We start from the raw sequence: 16,088 nt of genomic DNA on the forward strand, positions 1-16,088 counted from the left end.
CTGTGGTATATAAAGGGTATTTTCAAAGAAGCTATTTGAATAGACAGAGATAGCTCAAAGGTACAATTTCTAAATGGAAATCTAATTATATTTAAATATGAGTGAATTATTCCAAGTGAAGGATTATAATTGATGCTTATTGTACAGATGATAGGAAATAACTAGGAAGAGACAGGAGTGATTTTTCCCATAAAGAAAATTAAAAAAAACTCAATTTAATTTTTGCCCATGTCATAAAAGAGTTTTGCTTAGGTCCATACATCCAGACGCATACAGGCACACATCAGTTTAAAATAATATATTTGCTCATGTATTTTACCTACTGATCATGACCCCTTCCTCCTCTATTCCTTGTCACATGCTCTCTCCATCTACTCCATGTGCCTTCTCTGTTATTTAAAGAAGGGGAGCCCCTGACTAAATCACCTCAACTCACGAATCACATCAGGACTGAGTGTGTACCTTTCCCATGTGACCTGAAATAGAAGCCCCACCAAGGGAAAGAGAGTAAAAGAACAGGCAACAGAGTCCATGTCAGAGATAGTCCCCGTTCCTCTTACTAGGGAATCTGCACTAAGCTTGAACTACACATCACCTATATCTGTGTAGGGCTCCTAAGTCCAGTCTTTTGAGGGTCCTTGGTTGGTGTTTTAGTCTCCACTACCCCCTCTATGCCCTGAAAAATTGACCATTGATTTTTTTGTGTAGTTCCTGTTAGATCTTCATCCTTTTATACTTTCTGCTTCTTGTCTACAATACTCCCAACACTCTTTGTCTAATATTTGGTTTTGATTCTCAGCATCTGTTTTGATTCACTGATGTTGGGAACCCTCAGGGGACATCTATGCCAGGCTCCTGTCTGAAAGCACAGCAGAGTATCAATAATAGTGTCAGAGGTTGTCTCTCTCCTGTGTTCTGAGTCTCAGTTTGGACCAGGCATTGCTTGGACATTCTCTCAATCTCTGCTCTATTTTTATCCCTGCATATCTTGTAGGAAAGGTAAAGTTTGAGTCCTAGTTCTTGTGGATTGATTGGTATTCCCCTCTCTCCATTAGGAGTTCTGTCTACTTAGAGGGTGTCCTCTCAACTGAGTCACCACCATATTATTCCAGAAGTGTCTTATTTATCCATCTTGTTAGACAGATATCTACACCCCTGCCTTATTCTTACTGTTCAGGCCCTCTGACCTGCTGCATCAGCTCTTCCCAAGTCTGACATCCACCCTCATTTCTATCTGAGCTCTCTCTCTTACATTGTCCTTATCTTCAACTTCTTCTGCTGTCTATTATATTTCATTTTCTGAGGTACAATAAAGCATCTTCTCTGGGTTCCTCCTTTTTACTCATTTTCTTTTGGTCAGTAAATTCTAGTATTTTTATCCTGTACTATATGGCGAAGTAAGTACATCCATGTGTGTTCTTGTTAGTCTTGGTTATCACACTCAGTAGATGTTTTCTACCTTATTTGCTTGAAATATTCATGATTTTCTTTGTTTTTAAATAAGAGTCCATATTTTTACATTTGCAAACCTTATTACATGGGATAATTGTCCCAAACATAGGGATAAAAACAATATCTTCAAGTAAAGGATAGTCATTGTATTGAATGCCAATGATTATGTTTATACTTCTGTACATAATAAATATTGTACTAATTTGCAGAACACCAGCTGAAAGCCTGTTTTCTCTGGTTTTGGCTTTTTCCTTGGATGAAATCAAGAGAAACCCTGATCTTCTACCAAATATGTCTTTAGTATTTCGAGTACCATATTGTCTAAATGTGTCAATAACAAAAGATCTCAATGTTATTTCTCTACCAACTGATGTGTCTCATCCTAATTATGACTGTACCAAAGGTATCATTTGTGCAGTACTTCTTACAGGACCAAGCTGGGAAGATTCTGTACTATTTCACAGATTAATGTACAACCGTGAACCTCGGCAGGTGAGATTTTTGTGGGGTTAAAATTTAATGAAATCGTGTCTTCATTGGTGGCTTTCATAAGACGCCAAAAAGGGTGTAAGGAGGAGACTGGTCTTACTGGCCTTATGTCAATCTGATAATTCAATGTTACTATTCAGATACTTGATGGAGATCTGGAATTTCTCTGTGTGAAATGGGGATAAGAGGAGAAGTAACAGGTAAGGGGGATTTCTAGAGGTTTTACAGTTAAAATGTGTTTACAAGTTCTTAAAAGTACATGCTACCTCATGCTGTTCCTTGTGTCCTAGGTTCTCCATCTTACTTATGGGCCTTTCCATCCTCTCCTGAACGACCGTGTAAAATTTTCCTATATTTATCAGATGGCCCATGAGGATACATCTCTCGTCATGGCCCTCGTTGCCTTCTTACATTATTTCAACTGCAACTGGGTAGGGCTGGCCATCTCTGACAATGAACAGGGTACACAGTTCCTCTCAGATTTGAAAAGGGAAATGGAAAAGAATACAGTGTGCTTTGCCTTTGTGAACATGATCCCAGTGAACATGGAGGTATACATGTCAAAAGCTGACATGTATTATAACCAAATCATGACATCATCCTCAGATGTTGTTATCCTTTATGGTGACAAAGACAGTACTCTTGCTGTGACCTTTAGAATGTGGAAATCTCTAGGTATACAGAGAACATGGATCACTACCTCACAGTGGGATGATCCTACAAGTAAGAGAGATCTCACGCTTGACCCATTCCATGGGACTCTTGCTTTTGCACAACACCATGGTGAGATTTCAGGTTTTAAAAATTTTGTGCAGACATTGAACCCTCTCAAATACTCAGATAAATATCTGGCAAGCCAGGAGTGGATGAACTTTAACTGTGAATCCTTAGGATCTAACTGTAAGACAATGAAGAACTGCTCATCCAATGCCTCATTGGAATGGCTAATGGCACAGACTTTTGACATGGCCCTCAGTGATAGCAGTTATGACATATACAATGCTGCATATCTTTTGGGCCATGTTATTCATGAGGTGCTTCTTCAACAGGTAGAAAATCAGCCAATTGACAATGGGAAAAAACATTACCATAGCTGCTCGAAGGTAGTGTTTCTTCTATTGGATTATACATGGTCTTATCAATGTCATAATTTTTAAGAGTCTCTCAGATGATTAATTGAGTGAACTAGGATATGTTTCCCAAAAACCTAGCTTTCTAAATGTTTTTATGCTGTCACAATAAATCTAGAGCTTTGTATAGAATTTAATACAAAGGTATTGGAATGAAAGACACCATTTATCAGTGAAAATCAGTGACTCTGTAACAGCTACTGAATATAATCATACTTGTTCTAATACTGGAGAGATAAGTAGTCTTTTCTCATTATCTCACCATGATGAACGGATGACTGTTTGTTCATTAATTCTGAAAATTGAGGTAATATGTTCAGGGGATTGTTTTCTCAATTGATTCTCCCCAAATGTAGTCTTTGTTCACCTTCCTCAAAGGCTTAGTGTAATTACACGGGAAGAGTTATGTGAATCAGCTTATTACACACACATACACACACACACTCACATACACACACTCATTTGTTTGAATATATATTTCTCACTGTATTTGTGTTTCTATGTGTGTTTCTGTGTGTCTGTGTATATCTGTGTTTATGTGTGTGTGCACAGATATGTTTGCACGTGTGTGTGTGTGTGTTGCTGTCCATCTGACTATTCGTCTGTTTGTAGAAGTGAGCATAAATTGTCTGTGTTTCAATAACCATGTGTATGTTTGTTTCTGGTTTTGTGTTGTTTCTGATTGTATTTGTCACTGCATGTGTCTGTGTGTTCTGTATATTGGATTGCACATATGTATATCTCTTATTGTGTGTGTGTGTGTGTGTGTGTGTGTGTGTGTGTGAGTGTGTTTGTTTCTGTCTGTCTCTCCTTTGATATTGTGAGCATAAATTTGTTTTTGTTTCAATGTCTCTAATTGTGAATGTTTGTATCTCATTATTTCTCTCTGTGTGTATTTGTCTGTGCATGTGTGTGTCTATGTATGTTTTTGGTATACTTCTGTACTTGTGGGTCTGTTTGGGTGTATACGTCTGTCTGTGCCTGTATGCTCTGATGTGTGTCTGGACATGTATGTTAATGTGTGTGTAAACAAATATGTGGCTATATTATGTGAGTATCTCTATATAGATGTGGGTCTCTCTTTGTGCAGATGCATGTGTGTGTGTGTGTTGCACATCTATGTTTGATGTATATGTGCTTTTCTAATCTTGTGTTTCTTAGTTTCCTTTCAGAGAACTAAAATTATGCAAACATTATGACACATTAATATATCATATTGATTTCATTGAAAATTTCTACCTGATACCTTCAATAAAATTGCTTTTCAGATACAATCATTATACATTTTCTCCCATCAAGGAAGGGCACATGTAGTATATAACACTGTCTGTTTTTCAGATGCACTCCTTGATGAGAAAGACCCACTTCACTAGCCCTAATGGAGACAAAGTGACCATGAACAAGAAAGAAAAAGTTCAGAAAGAATATGGCATTTCTACATTTGGAATTTCCCACATGATTTTGAACTTAAGGTGAAGATAGGAAAGTTTAGCCTAGATTTTCCAACTTGTCAACAGCTGCATTTATCTGAAGACATGCTAGAATGGGCCACAGGAAGTCAACAGGTAGACAGAAAGAACTGTACTGATTTCCATTCCATAACTGTAAACACTGTGTGTTTAGTTGGTCCATTTATGCTTTTTTATACATTAGTGAAATGAAATAAATTGTTACATAAGGAACCTACTTCTAGTCTCCTATGTAACATTGCTTATTTTCATTATTTTTTATGTGCCCTTTTGTTAACCCTTTGAGGAGTTTATGCAATAGTTACACTGTATTTTACTGTAAAAGAACTGTGTTTTTGTTTTTTAATATGAATATGAAACAACTTTTGACCACTCATTTATAATATTTCCAGTAAAGTGAGCAATACACTCATGGTACAATTCTTATTACCATATAGTGATTTCCTCACTTATTATGAATCTGTGATAAAAAAAGTTAAAGAGACTGAGGCTAAGTGTAATGATGCAGTAAATTAGAAATCCAAAGGCATTAGAAAACAAACTCATCATTTCTCTTAGTTTTAATTATTTTTTAATTGAAAATTTTTATTTAATTCATTTTACATTCCAGTCTTAGCCCCCTCCCTTTTTCCCTTCTAGGCACACCCTCTCTCCTTCTTCCCTTTATGCCCCTTCCCTAGTCCTCAGAGAGGGGAACCCTTCTCCCCTACTCACTGACCCCAGCCTATCAAGCATCATAAGGACTGCCTGCAGACTCTTCCTCTGTGATTTTATAAGGTACCCCATCAAGAGGAAGTGATCAAAGAGAAGGCAACAGTTTCATTTTATATGTTTGATTAAGCCTTCTGACAAAGAATATCTAAATTGTCAATCCTTCTGATCACAAATTAATAATGTTGTGATATATATTAAACATTCTATGAATTATTACTTTGTATTTTTTTCTTTTTTATATGTTATGGGATTTCTGTCCGGATAAATGTCCATGGAACACTGGCTTATGTGGTGTATATGGACATTAGAAAGGTGATGGAGATTCCCGGGAATGTGAGACAACTTCGATGTGCAAACTGGGTGCAAGAAAATCAATTGTTATTCATAGTTTGTCCATGCCTCAGCTCTGAATTATGCCATGTAAAGAAACAGTTCACTACAGTTTCCTTGCTTGGTCCTCTTGGTCCTAATGAAGCCATATCTAGCTTCCTTTTCTGTGTTTGGTGGTATTGGTAGTAATTCATTTTTACTGTGCAGAAATTTGTGAATAAAGAATTCCATCATAGCTCCAGGGTATGTTATAGGTGTGAATTCTGAAGTGATTTCTTTTAAGGTATTCTATTCGAACTATGCAAACACAAAGTTGTTTAAATTTTAAAGATGTTAAATCCAGGAATTCAGGTTGCTCATGTACTCTGGCATTTGCAGTTAATAGTTCTTCTCAGATTGAGAAGGGGAATCATTGTTATGTAAATTAACACAGGATCTGAAGTTTAGCTACTGAAATACATATGTATTCAAAGACAGAAGTGAAATATCACGTGTTCTAAACACAGCTTGATTGAGTATTACAAAAACAGGCACCAGAATAATACTCAATACTAAAAAAATATAGAACCGTTGCTCTGCTCCCAGAAATGCATATGATGATACATGCAGAAAAAAACAAACATAAAAATGGTGATATGAAATCTACCTAGCCCCAAATGTTACAGTCATAGTCTTAAATAAGAGTATGTTCAACGATATGCTAAATACATAATTCAAAGAATGATTATTAGAATGCTCTATGAAAAGTGAGGAGACATAAATTATCTCGGGAAGGATAAGAGGGATCACAAAAACTACCATAAAAAAGTCACTGAAAAAGGATAAGAAAAAGGAATTCCATGAAAGTACAAAATAATTAAACTATTCAAGCTGAAAATATGTAAAGGAAAAACAAAATAAATGAAATAAAATTCTAAATAAAAAATCTCAGCAAGACAATAGTTCAAGATAAAGACAGGATAGCAAAGCATGAATATTAGGCATAAGTATTAGAAAATTCAGACTATAAAAAAAATAAAACAAAACATAAGCATCGAAATATAGGAGACTTGAGGGTTCCTGATTAAAAGAATAGATTTACAGTCCAGAGTCAAAAGGGGAAAAGAAGGACACACTCAAATCATCAACACTATATCCAGTATAATGTAAGCATAAATTTCAAGTGAGATGTTTACTCATCGAGATACAACAGTCATTTATATAGCAAACATTTAAGATCAGCAAATGAACACACCTTGTCATATTTAACTTAAAATTTATTTTGTAACAAGGACATAAAGTTGAAGGCTGAAGTATAGAAGACTCTGTCATAACAAATTCCCATCTGTATATCAGTCAATTTCACTATGGACATTCTTACTGGAGGAGAGTAATAGTGATGTATTTCAAACATTTAATAGCCAACCACAGTAACTAAAACAGAAAAGTTACTCCTCATAATAGAAGGATACAGAGCAGATTCAATAATAGACACAATCACAAGAATTTATAAGCACAGAAAAATTACCATGAAAGATGCTAGTTGAACCACTTCACATGATGAATGCAAGGATCAAAGGAGCACATAGAAAGCACTAAGCTCCAGACGAAAGCAACTATTAGAAAATGATCAAATACTACAATATCAACAAGTAGACAATATTCACCAAATAAGCTGTAATAATAATTTATTGTTAATGACCACATTCTCTAATAAAAATTCATAGACAACAAGATTGGTTGAATAAGACAACAACAACACCCCAAAAATGTTTTGTTACTTTCATGGGGAAAATGTTATTTTTAACCTGAATGGAATCCTTCTATTCAAATATGGGTGATACATCATTACGAAGTGGAAACAAACAAACAAACAAAAAAACAAAATCCATGAAAACATTCACTTTTATGGACATGGATGGAATATTTTTTAAATAAACACCTATCAAGACAGTTCAACAACACACCAAAATGTTTGTTCTCTACACCCAAGTGTGTTTCACTCAATAAATGCAAGTCTGACTCAAAAATGCAGTTAAGTGAGATGAATCAGGTAAATAAACTCTAAGATGGCATTATGATTATATGAAAATATTCATAAATTTATTATAAAGAAGTCCATCATCTATTCAGAGTAAAAAAAGAAACATGTCAGAATACAAAGAACAGGTGATATCTTGACAGAATAGTTTTTTATGGCAAACTGACTGAAAGCATTGTACTAGATGGAGGGAAAAATATATAAAAAATTCAGTTAAACTAAAAATTTAGCCAAGTATCTGTGGTGCATGTTTTAAAACAAACAGTTTGTTGGCAAATTTAGAAAATTCTCTCTTGATATGTGACCAGTTTGGCCTAGATAGCTAATCCAAGGCAGGCAGTGTGACATAGAAACCATGCTTTAAATTTTGAACAGAAAGAGAGCAGCAATAGGCACTGTTTCAACTCTTCTTCAAAATGGTCATTAAAATATTACCAAGTGCCTAGCCAGAGATTGGGATAGATACTGGAACTTCCTACTGGGACTCTAGGTGAGAGAGGTAAGGATGAATGGGGAAACCTAGAAGAAGATAATTAAGGCTGGCAGATCTGGACCCAGGTGGGTCAGTTAAAAAATACTGTACAAACAAAGATCAATGAATGTAGTAAACCTAGAACCCCAATCCAGATGTAGCCAATGGACACCACAATCTCCACAATTGTGTGGATAGCAGGGACTTACTCAGTCATGAACTCTGTATCCCCTACTTGACCACTTCCTTTTGGTGGGGAGATCTGTTAATGCTCAGAGGAAAAGTAAGGAGGCTACCAGGAGGAGACCTGATAAGAGGCTGTGATCTTATAGTGGGGGAGAATGTCCCTTTCTGTCACAAACCTAGAGGAGGGGAATAGGATGAAAGTGGGAGGGATGGGGAATTGGAAGATACAAGTGAGGAGATAAAAATGAGATTTAATCTGAATAAATTACTTAAAGAAATTTCTACTATGTGCCAAAATAACTGGGAAAATATATTTAAAAAGAGAGAAAATATCGAATTATAAGGAAGACCATTTCAGTCTTTCTGCTTCTGCGTTCACTTACTCAGTATAATCACCCTAGTTACTTCCATTTGTCCACAAATTTTGGGAATTCCTTGTTTTTAATAGGTGAGTAGTATTCTATAGTGTAGATGTACCACAGTCCTTATCCATTCTTCTACTGAGGAATACTTAGGCTTTTTCCAGGTTCTGGCTATTATGAAGAAGGCTGCTGTGCACATGGTTGAGCATATGCTCTTGCTGTGTGCTAGAGCATCTTCTACGTATATTCCAAGGAGTTGAATTGCTGTGTCACAGTTTTTTTGAGATAGATTTCCAAAGTGGTTGTTCAAGTTTGCATTCTGACCAGCAATAAAAAAGTTTTCCTCCATTCCTTCATTGCTCATGAGAATGCAAACTAGTACAGCTACTTTGGAAATCTATGTGGTGCTATCTCAGAAAAATGGGAATAGGGCTTCACTAGACCCAGCTATTCCACTCCTTGGAATATACCCAGAAGATGCTCCAGCACACAACAAGAACATTTGCTCTACCATATTCATAGAAGCCTTATTCATAATAGCCAGAAAATGGAAACAGCCTAAGTGTCCATCAGTAGAAGAATGGATAAAGAAACTGTGATACATATACACTATGGAATACTATTCAGCTATTAAAAACAAGGAATCCCCCAAATTAGTGAATAAATGGATTGAGCTAGAAATGATCATAATGAGTGAGTTAACCCAGAAGCAGAAAGACTCAAATGGTATATACTCACTTATATCTGCATATTAGCCCAACGGGCATGTCCCTCGAAAGCCTTCACTTACTAGGAAACTGAGACAGAGGGGAGGACATCCTACTGGGACTCTAGATGAGAGAAGCATGGGAGAATGGCAAAGTAGAAGGATCCAGAGTGTCCTAGAACCTACAATTAGAACATTATGATAGGCAGATTTGGGCCCAGGGGTCTCGCTCAAACCAAGGCACCAGCCAAGGACAATACAGGCCATAAACTTTAAACCCCTACCCAGATCTAGCCAATGGTCAGAACATTCTCCACAGTAGAGTGGAGAGTGGGATATGACTTTCTCACGTGCCTCACCTTTGACCATGTCCCCTGGAGGGGGAGACCTGGTGGCACTCAGAGGAAGGACAGCAGGTTACCAAGAAGAGACTTGATACCCTATGAGCATATACAGGGGGAGGTAATCCCCCTCAGGAACAGTCATAGGGGAGGGGTGTAAGGGGAAAATGGGAGGGAGGGAAGAATGGAAGGATACAAGGGATGGGATAACCATTGAGATGTAACAAGAGTAAATTAATAAAAATAAAATTAAATTTAAAAAAGTGTTCCTCTCTTTCCACATCCTCACCAGCATGTGATATCACTTAATTTTTGATCATAGACATTCTGATGCTTATAAGATGTAATCACTGAGTTGTTTGATTTGCATTTCCCTGATGACTAAAGGCATATATACTTACTTTTAAGTGGACACTAGCCCAAGGGACATGTACCATGAAAGTCTTCACTTACCATGAAAATGGGATAGGTGTGAAGACATGCTCTTGCGGCTCTGGTGAGAGAATTATGAGAGAATGGGGAAATATAAGGATCCAGAGGGTCCTAGGAATCTACAAGAAAAACATTATGATCTGGGCCCAGGGGTTCTGCTCAAACTGTGGCACCAAGCAAGGACAATGTGGGCAGTAATCATCAAACTCCAATTCAGATCTAGAGAATGGACAGGACATTTTTCACAGTTGAGCAGAGAGCAGAGACTCAGTTTCACACGAACTCTGGTGCCCCATATTTGACCACGTCCCTTTGATTGGGAGGCCTGGTGGCACTCAGGGGAAGGATAACAGGATATCAAGAAGAGACTTGCTACCCTATTATCATATAGAGGGATAGGAGGTACCCCTCAGTCACAGACATAGGGGAAGAGACTAGGGTGAAATTTGGAGGGATGAAGGAACGTTAGGATACAAGGAATGGGATAACAATTTAGACTTGAGATGTTTCCCATTTTAGCTGTGGTTTAGGCATATCTTGCTAAGTCATTGCCTTGATTAAATTTTGGCCAAGGACCAAGTGAGGAAGAAAGGTTGTTTTGGCTCGTCAATTATAGACAAGGGAAGACAAGGAAGGACCATGGAGACTGAAACTAAAGCACAGGCCCTTGAGAGAACATGGCTTACCTGCTTGCCTTGTGTCATTTCTCACACACGCTTGCTTAGCAAGAGCATTGCCTTTAGTAGACTGGGCATGCCTACAATGAATACCAAGTAGTAAAATGCATTAGTGTCAGAAAGACAGGCTATTCTGATAGAGAGAATTTTTCAGGTAAGTTTCATTCCATGTTCCCGATCTTTTTACTGGACTTTGTGTCAACTTGATGTAAATCAACAAGAAGACCAAGTAGCATCTCTGTATTGTCTGCAGGAAGTACACTAAAATTCTGTTTCCATAATGTCTAAAATTTGGTAAAGAACTCCACTTTTCATCAACTTGTTTTAATATATTCACACATTTGGCATTATATAAAGTGCTAATTGATGTGTGGTACCTCAGCTTCTGTATATAAAATAAACTTATTGATATCTCAACATCCTAATATAATATAGTTATGAATGGAGTAGGTAAAACTTAATATGAATTTTATTTCCTCAGATGGTGCCCTCTGTATGCAGTGCTGACTGTCGTCCTGGATTCAGAAAATTCAGGCAGGAGGGAATGTCAGCCTGCTGTTTTATTTGTATCCACTGCCCAGAAAATGAAATTTCTAATGGAACAAGTGAGTGTTTGCTGCTGTGATAAAATTTACTTTGATAATTCTCTCAACAAACAAAAGGATGCTGAAGGAGTCTAAAAGGCAACTACAAAAATGAAATATACCTTTTTCTCCATTATCAGTCATAGGAATACAAACATTAACAATTCACAACAACAACAACAATAATAACAACAAAAACCCTTTTGCCTAGATGTACATTTTGATTCAGTTTCTGTCACATCGTATTTTCTAAAGAAAACAAAATCAAAGTGCAGTGTGGGCACATTCTGTATGAGATCTGTCCTTGTTATTAATTTCCCCTATAACTAAATGAATGGCAGATTCCAGTCATGAAGTTTTAATATGTGTATTTATTCTTTTTGCATGTATATATGTGTTCCTACATATGTTTATGTACACTGCATATGCACAGAATCGAACAGAGGACAGAATATGTCACCAGAACTGGCAGACTGTGTAATAGAGGTGCTAGAAACCAAGAAAAATTAGTGTAGAGATAAAAAATTACTTGCAAAATTATCAGAAACTGCTGAATATGAGACAGAATGTGTGTGATTTGTAGAGGTCCATTTTAGTTTTCCCCCTTCTTTATTGTAATTTATTCTGATTACATCCCAGTTGTTATTCTCTCACCCATTTTCAAATGTCTGATGTGATTTTTTTATAGGAAGGTGAGGATAATTGTTCACACATGATGTACAAAATATAAGGAGTCTTATGTCAAATATTCTATAAATAGCTCCCAATTAATAATTTCATGAAAGAGTAGATTAGAATGGTTTTGTACTGAAAACAATTAGTCACAAACAGTAACATTTTATTGCAACCTACAAAGCCAGTTTAGTTAAATGATTATATATTTATGTTTGGCTAAATGGAAATGGACAATGAATAGTTTTCCCATATTTGCCTGTCATATTATGCAATGAAATGAAGTTCATAAAAGATATTTCTGGCCAATAAGATGGCTCAAAATTTAAATCATTTGCCTCTAAGACTGATAGCTGGAGTTCATCCCCAGGACCCATAGAGTAAGAAGAGGCAAAGGACTCTCAGAAATGGCATTTGACATCTATGCACTCAAATCGCATACATAATTATTAACATACTGTAATAAAACTGTTTTACATGTAAAACTGAATAAGAACTAATGGTAATTACATCAATAAATAGAAAAATGTTAATATTATTTTAGGTGTGTGTGTTTTGTGCAGGTATGTGCACATAAGGGCAGATGTAGGTGAGAGGTAACTAGTACCTCTACAATTAATTTGCAGGCAGTTGTGAAACACCTCACACAGGTTCCGGGAACTGAACTCAGGATTCTTTTGGAAGAGCAGAACATTTGCCTGGCATGGTGGTACATGCCTTTAATCCCAGCACTCAGCAGGTAGAGGCAGATGGATACCTGTGAGTTCGAAGCCTTCCTGGTCTACAAAGCGAGGCCAGGGCAGTGAAGGCTACACAGAGAAAACTTGACTCAAAAAACAGAACAAAACCAAAACCAAAAACGAAAAAAAAATCTAGGTCATTTTTGTATGCGGTTTTTTGTTCTACTTTTCCCATTCTTCTTATCAATATATATATTGATAGGATATATATATCCTATCTACCTACCTTTCAAACATATTCAGAAATGTGAGCCAGTTTCTGTTTGATAAAAGTGATGAAAAATCATGAACATACAGTAAGAGTGAAAGGACAAAATCAATTTAGAAGGACAAAGTAACCTTCTTTGTTCTTTGTCAACATCACAGTTTTTGGCATCAGAGATTTTTGAGGTGGGATGGCTTATTCTTTAAATAAATAACGTAGATGGTAAGCTTCCAAATAATCAGTACATAATTTAACAATTTCTTGAAGAAAAAAACATGAAAACTGGGACAACACTGGAGGTTAGAGGTATAGATAGTCAGAGATAAGGAATTGAGAATATGGACACTTCAATGATAAAATCTGGTATCCTGTCTACTAATGTCCTAATAATCTAGAGGTGGTTGAGTAAGATTCATTAGCTTTTCTTACTTCCTTTGTTTTCACATTGAAAAGAACATATAAGGATTTTAAAAGACAAGTTGTGAGCTTGCTCCCTTTCTCTGTGTCTTAACAATTTAGATTTATATGAAATTTAAATTATTGCTTTTTTGTACAATAATGTGTTAGATCTGTTTGGTCCCTGTAATCATACCAGTGGGTGATGGTGGGCTTGGGAAAATATGAAAGCTCCTTGGGGCTTTGGGAGGAAAGAAGGGAAGAGGACCACACATGGTAATCAGCAAACAGAGTGGCTCATCCAAACAGCACAGTTACCTTCCACCTCCAATTTGTCTTAGGCATGTCTTTGAAATGTCTGTTACTAAGAGGCAAGCATTTTTTTCAGGAAACATAAATTGGAATTTACAACTAACAAATAAAGCTAATTTTTCTTGTAGAACAAATATATACATATATTACCTCAGAGTATAGTCACAGAGTCTGGGTCTCAAGAGATTGAAATGAGGGAAGTGGGAATGTGCTGGATGCTTCCCATGAAGGTGGTGTCAAGATGAAGGGCTTTGTAGTGCTCAGTCTGTAGAAAGGTTTCTACTTTCAGTGATAGAGCTAGTGCTTCTCATCATCAAGACTCAGGAATTCTTTCTCACACTGCCAGATTAGAACATAAATAAAGACATATTAATCATTATTTTTTATTTTCTACAGTTTAAAAAGTTTATATTACATTTATATAGCGGTAAAATATTCTTCTCATATTGACATTCCTACTTCTTCCAAATGTTTATTGAATTTTTCAGCACATCTGCTACATTTATTTGGAAACACTAATATAAATAATAAGAATTAATAAATAGAAGCATTGTTATACAGCAATGTTCTTAATTATATTATCAACAATAAAATGGAGGTATTGCAAAGCTTTTCCAACAGATTATTGAAACATCTTGTTAATAAACTGTTGAGGCTGCATTGACAAATCTTTCCTTTCTCAATCAGATATGGATCAGTGTGTGAAGTGCCCAGAGGACCAGTATGCCAACACAGAGCAGAATCATTGCATTCCAAAGCTGTGATCTCTCTGAGCTATGAAGACCCCTTGGGGATGGCTCTGGCCTCAATTGCCTTGGGCTTCTCTGTTTTCACAGCTCTGGTTCTTGGGGTATTTTTGAAGCACAATGACACAGCCATCGTGAAGGCCAATAACCGCGCTCTCAGCTACATCTTACTCGTGTCACTCATGTTCTGTTTCCTCTGCTCCTTGCTCTTCATTGGCCATCCAAACTCAGTCTCCTGCATCCTGCAGCAAATCACTTTTGGAATTGTATTCACTGTGGCTATTTCCAGTGTGTTGGCCAAAACAATCACAGTGGTTCTGGCTTTCAAAGTTACAGCTCCTGCAAGAAGGATGAGGTACATTCTGGTTTCAGGAACTCTTAACTACATCATTCCTCTCTGTACACTCATCCAAATTATTCTCTGTGCAATCTGGCTAGGAACATCTCCTCCAACTGTTGATACTGATGTACACACTGAGCATGGCCACATCGTCATTGTGTGCCACAAGGGTTCAATTATAGCATTTTACTTTGTCCTAGGATACTTAGGCTTCCTGGCCCTGGGAAGCTTCACTGTGGCTTTCTTGGCCAGGAACCTGCCTGACACATTCAATGAAGCCAAGTTCTTGACATTCAGCATGCTGGTGTTTTGCACTGTGTGGATCAGTTTCCTCCCTGTCTACCACAGCACCAAGGGCAAGGTCATGGTGGCTGTGGAGATTTTTTCCATCATGGCTTCCAGTGCAGGCATACTGGGATGCATCTTTGTTCCCAAGTGCTACATAATTTTATTAAGACCAGACAAAAATTCTCTTCCAAAGATCAGGGAGAAATAATAATCTGAAGGTCATATTTCATGAATACTTTTTGTTAATTTATTTAATCATTTTACATCCTGATTGTAGACCCCATCCTTTCCCTCCTTCCATTCCCACCCTTCCTGCCTCTCTCCATCCCCTCTCCTCTATGCCTCAGATTAGTGGAGACCACCTTCCTATGCACACCAGCTCTCCAAGTTGCATCAGGACATACCATGTCCTCTTCACGTGAGACCTAGATAGATAGTCCCACAAGGAGGAAGTGATCAAAAATGTGATATCACAATACATGTCAATAACTCTCCCCATACTTCTTACTAGAGGACCCACATTTAACCTGAGCAGCCCATCATCTACATCTGTGTAGGGGGCATAGATACAGTAATGCTTAGTCCTTGGTTGCTGCCTCAGTCTCAGCAAGCCACTAAGTGCCTTGGTTCGCTGGCTCTTTTGGTCTTTTTGTGGAGTTTGTGTCACTTCAAAGTCTCTTTCTCCTTCCTTCCCACTGTTCCACAAGACTTCCTATTATCACTCAATGTTTGAATGCGAGTCTCAGTATTTGTTTTAAACCTATGTTCAGCAGAGACTCTCAGAGGACAACACAGTTAGGCTTCTGTCTACAAGCATAGCAGAGTATCTTACTAATCTCAGGGGTTGGCACTGTCCATGGACTGTGTCTTGGTTTGTGCCAGGTAGTCTGACTGGTAAATGAATTCTAACACACAAGTATAAAGTTTGTACATAACCACCACATATGGGGCTACAGTGCATGATCTGTCTCTGCTTAGAATGATGCTCACTGCTTCCTCTAATGATGATGCATACCAGAATTATA

General features: G+C 37.2%; 1 pseudogene across 1 annotated transcript; it reads left to right on the forward strand.

Annotated features, from left to right (window-relative positions):
* The first annotated feature begins 1,389 nt into the window (after positions 1 to 1,389).
* LOC311590760 (vomeronasal type-2 receptor 116-like) lies at positions 1,390 to 15,271 on the forward strand (annotated as a pseudogene). Its single transcript has 5 exons — positions 1,390 to 1,397; positions 1,662 to 1,944; positions 2,232 to 2,906; positions 11,277 to 11,385; positions 14,377 to 15,271. The product of its transcript is annotated as a vomeronasal type-2 receptor 116-like (transcript).
* The last annotated feature ends 817 nt before the right edge of the window (positions 15,272 to 16,088 follow it).

The sequence above is a fragment of the Acomys minous genome (genome assembly GCF_964271855.1).
Source record: "Acomys minous genome assembly, chromosome: 20".
Taxonomy (NCBI): Eukaryota; Metazoa; Chordata; class Mammalia; order Rodentia; family Muridae; genus Acomys; species Acomys minous.